Raw genomic sequence first — 15,087 nt, forward strand, 5'->3', positions numbered from 1 at the left:
TCAGCCTGTATGCGTCAGCTTGCTAAACAACAGCAATCTGACCCAAAAAAACCCCCTGTTAAAGGCCCATTACTATAAATATGGAGAAACCACAATATAGGAATGCAAGAACAGGAATAAACAACAGTAGATAAATATTCAATTAATAGTTTCCAGTTAATTAATAAGAGGGGATTGGAAAAAAAAAAGAGAAAGATTGTGATTATGAGTCTCATTTCAAACAAATTCCAATAGACCTATTCTTCCACTGTCTTCCTGCTTATAGGCATATGTACTCAGAACGCTTCCACAAGGACAGCCTCTAGTGCTGTCAAAGGCATTGAAAAGTTATTCCCTTCTTAATGGATTTTTGTGGTAAGAAAATAAAAGGCAGAATAAGCAGGGGGAAAACGTGAGAGGGTTACAAATTGAAGCCAATGGCATCTGGATGGACACACAGGTACTGGTAAGATGCCATGAATGAGGCAGTGTACACATATAGTAATCACCTCATCTGGAATCACTTTCATGGTCCAAACTTTACAAATTACACTTTTCATTCTGATCTTGACAGTCCAGATATGCATATTTAGAGGAAACTCTTTCACCATTAGTACCAAGTTGCTTATTTTGGCAACATTTAGCAAACTTCGCAAAGTTCACACATGTTTTTTTCCCCCTTACAGGATTCATTTAATATAACCTGATAATAACTTTATAATTATAATATATTTCTAATGCTGCTTAATTGTTTGACCTCTTGTTTCCATAATTACTGGTAAGCCCAACAATTCCATCTTTCACTTAAGATCACACAGTCATATAAAAGAAGAGGCACACTTACGTGGACACATAGGGAACAAGGCAACACAGAAGGGCTGCAGCAGTCAAAATAGCAAAAGCAACCAGCAGAGCTGAAGAGAAAACATAGCAGTTAGTTGTTATTCAAGATTCTGGTCCTTGGTCCATCCTTTCACAACAACCCCTATGAGTAAAGGCCCTGTTTGTCATGAAATATAGTTATATAGTTTATATATAATATAAATATAGTAAATATTTCATAACTTTCATAAAAATTTCATAAGTATAGTTTATGAAATATAGACGGGGGAAATGATAAAAGAGCGGTGAAACATATTTTAAAAAAGAAGAGAAAAAATATGTAGATATTTCAAGGAACTACCACAGATCTCTTGGAACTACAGCAGAAGGAATACTTATATGTTCCACACATACTCCAAAACTGATGTGCCTTTTCTGCTTTCATCCTGTATCATCCCATGCCTCAGAGAATCCACAGCCAAGTATAAAAAATCCTCTACAGCAGGGTCATTTAATGCAGTGCAAAGAGCTGCAGTTAGAAAAAGAAATGGAGGAAACTACAATGCACATCTGGAAGAAGCATCTGGACATGTGCCCAGAGACCTTTGGGCCCCAGAAAGCAGTTGTTTGATTACTGGATTCCTATCTTTCTCCATTCGCTTCCTGGCGCAATACAAGGTGTTGGTTATCACCTATAAAGCCCTAAATGGCTTGGGCCCAGGGTACTTGGAGGACCGCCTCTCTCCATACAATCCGCCCCGCACACTCAGGTCGGCCGGGAAGCAACTGCTGAGAGTTCCAGAAGCAAGATATTCTACCACCGCACAGAGGGCCTTTTCCACCTCGGCCCCTAAGCTCTGGAACTCCCTTCCCGGCCACCTCCCTTGACCAATTTAAAAAGGGGCTAAAAACATACCTTTTCCAGCAGGCATTCCCCTAATGCCCCCGATGTAATTCCAGCTCTCCCCTCACTGTTGCTTTATTGTGCTAGTTTGGAAACTGTTATTTGTATTTGGTATTGGACTGCTGCTTTTATTGTATTTGTATGCCGTGTAATTGTACATTTTACCTACTGTAACCTGCCTTGATCTTTGGAAAGGTGGGCTAGAAATAAAGCTTTTATTATTTATTATTATTATTATTTGGGTTCAATTTAGGCTCTGCCCTTTCATGTGCAGGCTACATTTATCATTCACCTATTGGCCAAAGCAGCCCTATCTCTCACAAAAGGATAGGATGGTATATTAAACATGAGGAGATGCAGAGTATGATATCTTTTTAGTATGTATTAACTAATGGTTGGGATTATTCAAAGAGCAACCAGAGGAACCAAACAGGCATGTATGTCTGCACACATGTGTGCTGTGTTACCAGTGTAGCAACTCTAAGAAGGATAGGCTAGAAATTGTGTGTTTTAGTGGACTGTGCCCTCACAAAATCATCACTTGCCCAGCCATGAGCGCATGAGATAACCTGGTTTCATCTTTACAATCCCAGTCTATTGTGGCAGTATTTCCCTATGTGATAATCTCCTATGTCATAGCTGAAATGGGTTTTGGGACCCATTTTGGCAGGCAGATTACGTTGTAGAATTGTTACTGGACTGCATCATTTTGAGATACAAGTGGGAAAACCATCTGATTCAATAATGAAACAAAATCCACATAGGGCGATACACAGAAAATTAATATCTTTGATAAAAGGCAAGTCTAAACCCCTTCTGATATCCTGTGAGATAAAGTAGAGTAGTTTTAGCTTTGTTATTATTGTAGTTGTTGTGTGTCTTCAAGTTATTTCTGATTTATGGTGACCCTAAGGCAACCCTATCACTAGGTTTTCTTGGCAATATTCATTCAGAGGACATTTGCTTTTGCCTTTGCCTTCCTCTGAGGCTGAGAGAGTGTGACTGGCTCAAGGACACCTAGCAGGTATCAATGGCTGAGTGAGGATTCAAATACTAGTCTTAAGAGTTGTAGTCCAGTGGTCAAACCACTACACCACACTGGCTCTCAGTTTTAACTGACCTAAGATATATTACTCAACTTTCAACCCATAGCAAAGTAATACAGCCTAGGAACAGTTTTAGTACATGACTATCTAACATTAGTCTCAATAAGTAATTTCTAGTAATGGCATTCATTTTTAGAACTTGAAGGTCCTATTTGCCCCCACTGCTCTATAAAATCATGCACAACTATTTTCTCTTATCTGCAAACTGATGACAAATCTGACTGGATTTATAATCCTGCCAGCAAGCAATATCTATTCATCAAGCGTACAATGGAAGATGCAAGCCCAATCAAATGTAATGCTACTGGACTATTTCCAGCAGAGTTAATAATATAAATCGAATGTTTTGTTAGCCAGAATGTCTAAGGCTAAGGTGCCTCATTCCAGAATTATTTCCCATAGATTTAGATTCTTAAATATTAATTCATCCAACAACAAGAATGCATTTTCATACATAATGAAAATTCTCAGTCTGGCATTGAAATAACTTAATTTGATTTTACTTTGCATAGTAATGACAACTACCCAGTAATCTATCCTCACAAAAAGCATATATGTCCAATGCATATTCACTTTTTGAAATGTGCGGATTGATTAGAATCCTTTAGCTTCATTAGTCCTTCAATGTCTTTAGTTTGTTTTTCTGGTTTTTCTTTACATTTCTGACTGCCTGACTTGCATTATGTCTAGACGTGGCACTGTTGTATGTGAATTAATTATATTAGACTGATAGATGTCCTTTAGGCAGTGTTCCATGTCCCTGGGATTTAATCTTAATTTACCTTGCAGTATACTTGTGAATACCTAATACATATATATTGTACTGAATGTTAATGCTATTAGCATTATTGGCTCTGGATTCTCATTGACTCCTTTCAAACATTACAGGAGTGAAGATGATCTATATGTAGAACAAGGAGAAGGCCCTGGCTGCTGACCCCCTCACACTCACAGACATCTGGACATCTGGAAAGGAGCCTTTACATATGTGCAAATGTTCATAAATATAATAGGCAAGCCAGAACCCCAGAAATGGAAGAGAGGCAGTGTTACATATTCTACAGATAGTGTTGAAAGTTTTCCAACTGTTCTCCTAGGGCTTTGAAAAAAAAATTGATAAGTGGCTTGTTTTCTAACCTTTCATCCTGGAAGATGACATAGCATTGCTCACCAAAAGCAAAGGCATTTACTGCATCAGAAACAATTTCTGAGGAGCTCTCTTTGCAACTGAGATGGACATGATATTGTGGTTATCAAGAAAAGGCTTGACACAGTTTTGTATGAGGTTCACAACTGCTGATACAACATCCTCATTCTTACAAATTTTAGGCATCTGTGCTGTCTGTGTAGGATCCCTTTTTAAAACTTGAATCAGCTGTCTGAAATGTCTGAGGAATGCACTCTATGTAATATACTTTTTCACTGAAGCAGTCTTGAAAACTAAAAAAACTATTAGCCCTAAACATAGTAGACCCATTGAATCAATGCAAGTTATGTAAGTGATGACTAAGACGCTGTCCACATGGGCTAAATAAATCTAAATGGGCTAAATAAATCATCCCTCCCAGTCCTCTCAGTGGAAGGTCTAGACCAGTGGTGTTCAAACTCTGGCCCTCCAGGTGTTTTGGACTTCAGCTCCCAGAAACCTCAGCAACCTTGGCCAATGGTCTGGGATTCTGGGAGCTAAAGTCCAAAATACCTGGAGGGCCAGAGTTTGGACATCACTGATCTAGATGATGCATGGCCCAAACCCTGGTTCTGGTATGAACTGTCCAGGTGATGTCTGGCCAGTTCAGCATCAAACCTGTTGTATACTCCTCTTAAAATATTTTTTTTTAAATTCACATTTTGCTCTGGATGCTCCGGAAAGATCTGGAGCCCTCCACTGCGATCTCAGGCAGCTGTTTACAATGAGTCCTGCTGTGGCACCTGCCGCTGCTTCCATCATGATGAGTTGTTTGCTGTGAGGTCAGAATGAGGCATCCAGCCATGTGATCGATGCTGGGTTCCTTGTTCTGACTTCAGAGTGAGCAACTCACTGTAGCAGTGGAGGCACCAGGCACCACAGCTGGACACATGTGTAAACAGCTGCCCAAAGGCCCAGGTAATCACTGGATGTCAGGGCAGCTCCAGGGACAGAATATTCCAGGCTGCTCCCAGAATATTCTGGCCCATGCAGAGTGAACCTTAGTATGCAACAATTGATTCAATGGCTTTGGTCTAGTTAGGACATCCAGCATGTGTCCCTTGAAATCTATATATACTTGTTCAATAATACTTCTGCTACTCTGATTAATGGCTGTGCATCAAAATGGATTGCTACCAGGTAAGTGAACAGAGACGTATCTGCCCCTTAATGTTTCGTATACATCAGGAAGTTCCTCTGTAAGATTAGTCATCTGAATATTATATTCTGGCCAGTGCCTTGCATAATTCAGTGTGTAATAGGAAAGTACATGACATCATAGGTTGAATTGCAAAGAGGTGAGGCTTGTTGTGTCAAACCAAGGAACGTGGGCTCCCTGATCTCTCGAAATCTTTCTACCTTAAAGCAACCATTTCTTGTTAGCATAGTTGAAAAGCAATTTTTGTTGCATAGCAAAGTGATGCAACAGGACTGGGCAAAGTTAGATATATATGACTGTGAGTCCAAGCAGAAGATAAGGGTGAAAAGGAGGCATTAGGCAGGCACCGAATCCTCATTCAGAGAAATTGTGAAGGCAGGCATAGGAAAAACAGAATGTATCAAAAGACAGAGGTTTGCCTGCAAGGAGATTTATAGGGTTTGGATGAAGAGTGTTGGACTGACAGAGACAGGATTTTGAGCTGATAGACAGAGTTTTGCATTTGATGACAGTGATCTCCAAACTCTGGTCCTTCAGATGTTTTAGACTTCATCTCCCAGAAGACTCAGCTATCTTGGCCAATGGTCTTGGATTCTAGGAGGCAAAGTCCAAAATCTCAGGAAAGCAACAGTTTAGGAATCACTGCTCTATGATATCGAGGAGCCTAAAGGACGGAATATTAGAGTTTATTTTATCCTCATACTATCTTTAATAAATCTATTTTTGTTACTGTTTTAAACCTGTTTCTGGCTAGCTGGCAAGCCTGAATTGGAGTCAAGCCATGCATACCAAACTAAAAAAAACACACAACAACATAATCACAAGTCTACATTTATAAGGGTCACCCCGAGGCCCAGTAACCCAATCCAACAAGGAAAGAATTGGGGGACAAGGGTAGGGTGAGTGGGAGGATTCCTAAGGGTTGGAACTGCAAAGCCAACCTGGATAAAGGGATCACAGAATTCTCACATTTTCCCCAACTATTGGTGTATAGGTCTTGTCAAAAAGAAACCCAAAAATCTCATCCTGCAATTATTCATTATATTTGATACTGTATCTGCCAACAGACACATATAGAGGTGGGGTGGGGAACTGGCATGAACATGCCACCTTGGGGGAAAGCCATAGATGCCCTCCTGCCTACACCTCAAAGCCTCTGTAAAGTGACAACTTTTCCTCCGATGCAATGCACCCTCCAATTGCCTAGGCTAATAATACATGATACTTGAAGCATTCTGTTTAAAAAAATGCTCGAACCAAAAAATTCTGGGTTTTTTTCCTCCCAGGAGAGTGTGTTTTGCTTTTTCTTTCCTTCCTGTCTGTTAAAATTAGGTGCGGTGATGGAGCTCATGGTCAGCCTTCCAATTAAAAAAAACAACTCTTAAACATAAGTACCAAATTTCACTGTGATCATAGAATATAATCTAGAGGGACCTCTTTAGAATACAGGTACAGGAGTTGAGCTGGTATTTGAAACTGAAATGTAGACTGACATTTCATTCTGATACCTCTGATATTTGTATGTTTCATTCTGAAATGAGAAAGCACTGGGGGGTGCAAAAAGGGAGGGTGACACCTGGTCGGATCCTCCTCCTGCTGCAGGGGTAGTGGCGCACAGTGCGGTTGCCAGCATCTTGGGAACCAAGGCAGCAGAGAAAAAGGGTTGAGTTTCTCCATAGCCCTGGATTTCTCCACCAACAGTGCATGCCATTTCTGTCCCCTCCTGTTGCCTTGCATGCCTTGCTTCCCTGGCTGCCAGCCCCCCAGCAGCCCTTTTCAGGTCTGGGCAGGCAGCTGGGTGACAGGGTAAGCAAGATAGTAGGAAAGGAGGGGAGGGACTGTCATTGCCCAGATTTTCTTTCCAGGTCTGACTGGGCAGCAGGCAGGTGGATAGGGAGATGGGTAGGGGGCCAAGCAAGCAAGAAAGCAAAGCAGTGAAAGAAGAGAGGGCAGGGCAGTCTGCTGCCATCCCCCTGGCAGCCTTTTCCAGGGAACACCAATCCTAGCAATGCCACTGACCTATACAACAAAATCCAAAATCCGCAAAACAACAATACCTTTATTGGTCAACAAAAATGCACAGAGTACATTATGCAAGCTTTCAAAGCTTCACTGGCTTCTCATCAGACAAAGATGTTAAAAATACTGTAATACAGGAGAACAAAAATGTTGTTACAGTCACAGGCCTATATTCTGTCTCAGATGCTACTTCTGTTGTTAGTTAAGATGGTCTCAATTCAGGCAGTGAATTCCCCTTCATGGCAATATGGTAACAAGGATCAACGAATAATAAAAAAAAGTAATAAAATTCCAACATAGAAGTTATATCTATATTTTGTTGCATAGCCAACACTGCTAACCCCGAACATGTTTCCTGAATTTGAAGATATTTTAAGAAGAGGGAGAAAATGGACTGAGACTTAATTCTTTGAGGTCTTTACTTCCAACAAAGGTAAAACTCTTTCATTTGGACCACAACTGGCATGTTTTATCTATACAGCACCTAAAGGATTTTCCAGATGTAACAGTGCAGAGGCTTTTTGAGAAATATAAAGTTCTCTGCATGAGAAAGGAGCAGTTAGCTTCACACAGGACAAGAATAGCTTACATCTCAAGGGAAGTTACTTTTCTTTTGCTAATGGAGTTAAAATTTTATTAGCTGCCTTTATTGCTTTTTGTCCCTAGTACTCACATGGCCAAGAAAGGAAGTGACCTCTGCCTGCATTTACATCCCTCCAGACCATCTTAAATGAGAACAGAAGTAACATCTTCTTCTGCCTGATCTTTAACATCTTTGCCTAATGAAGAAGCCAGCAAAGCTTCGAAAGATTGCATGATGTATTTTGTCCATTTTTGTTGGCTAGTAAAGGCATCACTCCTTTTGTTGTATTTTTCTGCATAGCTAACACAGCTGTCATTGAATACATGTCCTGAACCTATGTAACAGATATTTTTTTCCAATATTGCAATAATCAAGAGACAGAGATTGCTACAAATTGGAACATAAGGACTGGAGTGTGGCTTTGGCACTGCTTCCGGACTTTTAGGACACATGCATCATTTAAACAGCATACCTACAAAGTGACCCGAAGCAGCTTTATTTTAGCCCATCTGTATGGGCCCTAACTAATGTGGTTTCTAACCCACGAAAAACTCACTGGGCACCTCAGCTAGTGTAACACTGTTGTCAAAGGGTTGAGCAACCGACTGGGTGATCTTTCCTCTCTTAGTTTTAGAGGAAAGCAATGACAAACCCTCTTTGAAGACCTTGCTAAGAAAACCCCATGACTTAGGTTCACTATAAATCAGAAATTACTTGAAGGCATACAGCAAATGAACATACCTCCCAATTAGGCTTGGAGGATACAACCAGACTCTGCAGCCTTTCCCTGGCAACTGTCTGACCCTCCTTCTTTTCTGTTGATAGCACTACCGCAGCAACAGTCTTCCAGAAGCCAAGTCCCTCATCTGAGTGCCTTTTCTCTGGCAGATGGCCCACCCAGCATCAAAGAGTCTGCTGTACTTGATAAAATATTTTGAACTTGCAAGCATGCAGTGAAAGCAAATTCATCAAATTAGTCATGTTTTAAAATAGATACAATGTAATGTTCAGATCCAAAGAGTCACAGTTAAACTTCACCAAGGATATGTGGACGTTTCTATATTTTTAAAGCATATTTTCTGGGATTTCTAGGGGCTTAGGAGTGTGCTTTTTTTAAGGAGTGTTAAATCAACAATTGCTCTGTCTATAGATGAAACATGATGTGATGAAAACATCATTTTCTCTAAGTTGTTGGCAGCTTTCAGTTCAGTTTCAGTTTGGTTGAATCATAATCAGACCAACCAATTGGGAACATTTCTTCTAAGGCTGCATCCACAATGCAAAAAAATATGCAGTTTGACACCACGTTAACTGCCATGGCTCAGTGCTATGGAACTGTAGTTGTCGCGCCAGAGCTCTCTGACAGAGAAGCTTATATGAGTCTGCTATGGGATGTATATACAGGTTGAGTCTCCCTTATTCGGAATTCTGAAACCTGAAATATTTTAAAGACCAAAACTTTTTTCATGGGTGGATGAGATTGTCACACCTTTGCTTTCTCGTGGTTCAGTGTTCACAAACTTTGTTTCATGCACAAAATGTACTAAAATATTTATAGAATTACCTTCAGACTATATGTATAAACTGTATATGAAACAAAAATGAATTTTATGTTTAGACTTGGATCCCATCTCCAAGATATCCCATTATGTACATATATGCAAATACAGGCATTCCAAAATCGAGAAAAATCTGAAACCCCAAAACATCTCTGTCCCAATCATTTCGTATAACAGAGATTCAACCTGTATATGAAAGTATATTTCATCCCTTACCACTTTCTGTTTTGTAGCACAACTTTGGCTTCTTCTGGAATGGTTTAAAGAAATGCAACTTCTCGCAAAAACTCATTGGGATTTGCCAGTTGTTGCTGTTTTCTCATCCACTCATTCCAGGTTTGTGCATATGTATTTGTAGTGGTTTCTTGAATCCACACTAGGCATGTTCCACCGGTTCTTCTAATGAAGGCATGCTTCATTAGATGGCTGAGATGGACATATGGTTTGCAGGGCAAATTTTCTTGTCTCATTTTTAAAAGAAAATCTTAAGCACTATAGTATGATAGGGCAGAAGTAACATTTCACTGATATACTATAGCAATAAAATGCTTTTAAAGAGAGAGAGAAAGGTAGGGAAAACGAGGTAACATATTGTTCTGGTACACCTCGGAATTTTATATAAACACTTGAGGGTGGGAAATGAATGTTTTAGCTGGTACTGGAAATTGCCCGAAAATAGTCAGGGACAACAAAATATATTGGGATATTGTAATAAATATCACAACCTCTAAGATCCTGCTGACACATTTCCTTTATCTGGAGGAGCTCATGAGGTCTAGCCTACTGTTCAGAGTACAGCACTTGCACTTTGTTCTTGGGGCTCTCACTCTTATTATTATTATTATTATTATTAACCTTTATTTATGAAGCGTTGTAAATTTACACAGCGCTGTACATACAATCTTTTTAGTCAGACGGTTCCCTGCCCTTGGGCTTACAATCTAAAAAGACATGACACAGAAGGAGAAGGGAGTGGTGGAGGGAAAGGGTAAGAGGTCCAGCAGTTCCTCTCTACCTCCAAGGCCTGCACCAAGGAAGATGGACTGGAGGGAGGGCTTGGCTTCAGAATGGATGGTTAATCATTTTCCAGGGAAAATACATACTCTCAAGTAGGATAATGCATATACAGTACATAACAATACAGGAAATGGTTTGATAAACAGGCACCAAAAGAACATCAAATAGTAAGCGACAATTATGCAATGCCTGGGAAGGCTTCTCTGAACAGGATGGTTTTCAACTCCGTTTTGAAGCTGGTTAAAGAAGTGATGGCCCTTGCTTGCGGGGGAAGAAGGTTCCAGGAGTGAAGGGCAGCAAGTGAAAAGGGGCGAATCCAGGATGGGGCAGAGGAAATCCTGGGCTGAGACAGTAGACCTTGACTACCAGAACGGAGGGCCCTGGTGGGAAGGTGAGGAGAAAGAAGGTCTGATAAGTAAGGAGGGGCCAGTCCATGGAGGGCTTTAAATGTCGACAGCAGGAGCTTATACTGAATGCGGAAAGGGAGGGGGAGCCAGTGAAGGGATGCCAACACAGGAGAGATGTGGTCAGAGCGGTGGGTGGAAGTGATAATGCGTGCAGCTGAACGCTGAACAGAGATTAAAGGACGGAGGTGAAAAAGAGGAAGCCCAGCCAGGAGGACGTTACAGTAATCAAGTCATGAGATCACTATGGCATGGACCAGGATCTTGGCAGTAGAGGCGGAGAGATATGGTCGGATTTTGGCAATATTGTACAAAAAGAATCTACAAGCCTTGGCTGTGGTCTGGATCTGAGGGATACACGACAGAGAAGAGTCAAAGATAAAACCAAGACTCTTAATGCTGTTTCACGCATGATTAGCTCAGCTATCTACGCCTTTGTTATTTTTGCCTTTTGTACTATATTTCCCCAAGTATGTTCCAACTGTAAAAAGCCATCCCTTTTCTCCAACCCCTTTTAAATAAATTCATCTCTTTAATTTGATTGTGAGCACATCTTGTTCTGACCATTATGTGGTACTAAGTCCATTCCTAGTGGTTTAGTCATATTGTTGTTGTGTGCCTTCAAGTCATTTCTGACTTATAGTGACCCTATTACAGGGTTTTCTTGGGAAGATTTGTTCAGAGGTTTGTTGCTGCCTTCCCCTATGGCTGAGAGCATGTGACTTGCACAAGGTCACCCAGTGGGTTTTTAGAAAGTATTTATCTAAGGTTCCAGACCAGAGTATGCTGGCTTAGATCCTTGGCTCTTAGACTCTTAGGAGTACTCAGGCTGAGTAGATGTTTGAAAGAAGTGAGACAGTGTAGAGTTGCCATGTGCCCCTTCCTCAAATCTGGCCATTCAATTTGAACAGTATGCAAATGGAATAATTTACATAATGTTCAAACTGGGTGGCCAGATTTGAGGAAGGGGCATATGGCAACTATGCAAATTACTTTCATTTGCATTCTAAATATGCAAATTCAGGAAATCATTGCTGCATTTTTTTCTCTTCCATGTTTCAAACTTCATACTATTTTAATAGTTACAGCTGATCTGAGATGGCCAGTGCAGAATAACATTTAAAATGCTGAACTTGGAACAGGTGCCAATCTCTGTTAGGTCCTGGTATATATCATCTATCCATGGGCACTCACTTAGCAACCTGCCTTAAAGCCACCTTATTTCTTACACCCTGTCCTCATTCTTCCTCCTGTGCCTGATCTCACACCCTCACAGTGCTCCTCTCCCTTACTTTTTGCAAACCGCTGATTCCACAGCTTACTCCTCTCCCTTTCTATTCCCTACTCTTGCCTAAAATCACACCCTTACAATATCTCTCCTCGTTTCTTACAAGCTGTCACTCTTGCTGCTCACTGCCTCCTTCACGCTTGAAAAGCAGAGGTAGGCCTGTTTCTAGCAGAATAATCTCACAGAAGACTTCCTTCACATTTTCCCTCATAGCTTGGCTCCTACAACACCTAGAAATGTACAGTACCCTTTAAAAAAACCAACATGAAATCTTTTAATCCAAGCCAGAGGATGGTCCAAATGGTCTTTGGATGACATTCCTAGAATCTGTGTAAAACCTGAACAAAGTGGGGATATGGCAACTTTAGGGCAGTTTCCATATTACATGGTCACTTTTGGCCCCCAGAAGGAAATCAGGAAGTTGGCTGGGCTGGAGCCCCAGGCATTCTGAAAACACAACTCCGTCTGCCGCCACTCAAAGCTCCATCAAGCCATAAAAGAGATCAATTCAGTTATTATTTCATCCCGCAAGTGAAATAATTCTCCTTATAGTTTCCATTAATTCGACCTCAAAATAGAGGTCACAAAACATACAAATTGCCGCTCACAAAAAAATGTAAAATGGAATATGCACCAATTGTCTCTGCATCAGGTCAACTTGTCTATGGTCTATGAGAGCTTCTGTTACAATGAATCTGCTAGTCTTTAAGTTGCCATAGGATTCTCTGTTGTCTTTGGGGTAATTCACACTTTTTTTTACCAGAACAATGTGAATAACCCCACTCACACATTCCGGGTTAGTTATCACATCTTGGAACCGCATCTTTCCAGGAACCACAGCACTCCACATCTCTGAAAGTTTGGTTGCTCACACTAGTGGGCATCCTTCCCTTGTCCCTGCACCCACCAGCACCCCTTAGCCAGGCAGAAGGTGGCTGTTCCTCTGGGGAAGGGGCAGCACTTTCTTGACCTCATATGCTGTCGATGATGTGAATGCATTCGAAACCCATTAAAGGCATGGAGAGCTTTCTCCTGAGTCTATTCGCATTGTTATTCACATTGTTGATAATGCAAATCTTTTGTAAAAACTGGGGGAGAAAGTCTAATATTGATTATTCTGGGATAAATGGGTTTTTTGGCAGCTGCCCCCAGACTTCATCAAGTGCATTTGGGATGTGTGTGAACAACAGAGATTCCCAAATTCATCCTGGATTATTTGTGTCATGTGAATAACCCCTTTGCTGCAATTGACTACCACAGGTATTTCTTGGGCTCTCTCCCACTCTGTTATAGCATTAACTCCTAACTGCCTTGGCTGCATCCTGTGCAACTACGGGATTTGCACTTTAGGGAGAAGTATTTCAAATTCTCAGCCTGAAATTTCTAATGCTTCTCTAAATTATAAACCCCACAATTCCACTGGATGAAACCATGGCAGTAAAGTGGAATCATAATGCTATGATTGAGTGATGTGAAAGAGCCATAGACATTGAGTAACAACAAATACATGAGTGAGAAGGGGTGCAAAATTCTGCACATATTATGCAGCTCGCCAGGTCATAGTGCTCAGTAAGCAGGATTGTATCATGAAACAAGGACTCTCAATTTTCTGGAAAGCCAAAAACAGTCGAACCCACAGCCAAGCTAACTGCAACACACAACCCTATCCATATTTTTTTTCTACTAGCATGTCCCATTCATTAAAGTGGGCCATATTTCTGGGCAAGAGTGCATAGGTTTGCAGCCTGAGTACATTAAAATGATGCATTCAATTTGGCACTTTGAAAATAAGAAGAACAAGAAACACAAAATAAGTGACACTGGTTGCAAGAGGAATTGAGTGAGAAAGTTAAACAAGGCAGACCTAAATTGCTCCAAAAATTCCCTAGAAACAGACTCCACAGTCAGTTCCATCTCATTTTGTATATTTATGAAGTAGCACCTCCAAGTGGTGAAAGCAAATTATTGTCTCTTGCTTGTGCATCGTTCAATATACAGAGAGAAAGAAAGAGAAGAAGAAATTAAAGACACTGCAATGGAAATAAAGATGAATGTGAGGTTCCAATGACCAGGTATATAACTGGGGAATGCTCCTTTCCTTCAATACTAGCGATCTTAAGACCTACAAAACAAAGTGGGGCACAGTTTCACCAACTAAATGATGCCTCAGAATGTCACCCAGGAAAGCAGTAGAGACCTATGAATACTGGCTTTGCTGAAGCCTAAAGTTTCTCTCATGAAATACTGATAAACTGATTCCTTCACAGATATTCAGTCTGCTGTTTCCTAAAAGCCTGACGACAGTAATATCATTTGCATCCAGTTTCTAGATAATTACAGCCCAAGTACCCAGGACAAGCACCAACATATATTAGACTGAGTACTGAAAATAATTCCTTCTTTGCAAGGAGATAACACTTCCAATTACAATTGCCCCTGGCAGCTTATCAAAAAATAAATAAACAAACCTGTGTTGTCTAGCAATGTTCATTTCATGCTCATATAAACATAGTGACTTTCTGGGGCATTTGAAGCATAAAAGAAGCGTGCTTGTGAATCATACCCATAGGTCCAGAAAAATGCAAAACTATTTTGTACAGATGTAAGAGCTGGACAATGAAAAATCAGATAGGAACAAAACCAGCTCATTTGAGATGTGCTGGTCAAGAAGAGTGCCGAGTATACCATGTGTGGCCAAAAAGACAAACAAGTGGGTCATAGAACAAAACAAACCTGAACTCTCCCTGAAAGTCAAGATGACTAAATTGAGGTTGCCATACTTCTATCATGAGAAGGCACAACTGTTTAGAAAAAACAATGATGCTGGGGACGGTAGAAGGCAGTATAAAGAGAGAACAACCATATGCAAGATGGATAGACTCAATCAGGGAGACCATGGACCTGAGCCTACAGGGGGTGAGTAGAGACATGGAGGATAGAGAGGTCTGGAGACATCTCATTCACAAAGTTTCCATGAGTCCAGGCCAACTCAAAGGCAGCTAACAACAACAAAATCATAATACATTCAATTTCCAAAGACAAGCATTAAAAATGCAAACCC

At 40.7% G+C, this 15,087-nt stretch overlaps 1 pseudogene; it reads right to left on the reverse strand.

Annotated features, from left to right (window-relative positions):
• Window positions 1-8,739, reverse strand: part of LOC149318912 (heparan-alpha-glucosaminide N-acetyltransferase-like) — a 175,307-nt pseudogene extending 166,568 nt beyond the window's left edge.
• Between the last annotated feature and the right edge of the window lie 6,348 nt (window positions 8,740-15,087).

Source organism: Sceloporus occidentalis, unplaced genomic scaffold (assembly GCF_023333645.1).
Source record: "Sceloporus occidentalis isolate IW3139 unplaced genomic scaffold, rSceOcc1.0.p SCAF_2, whole genome shotgun sequence".
NCBI lineage: Eukaryota > Metazoa > Chordata > Lepidosauria > Squamata > Phrynosomatidae > Sceloporus > Sceloporus occidentalis.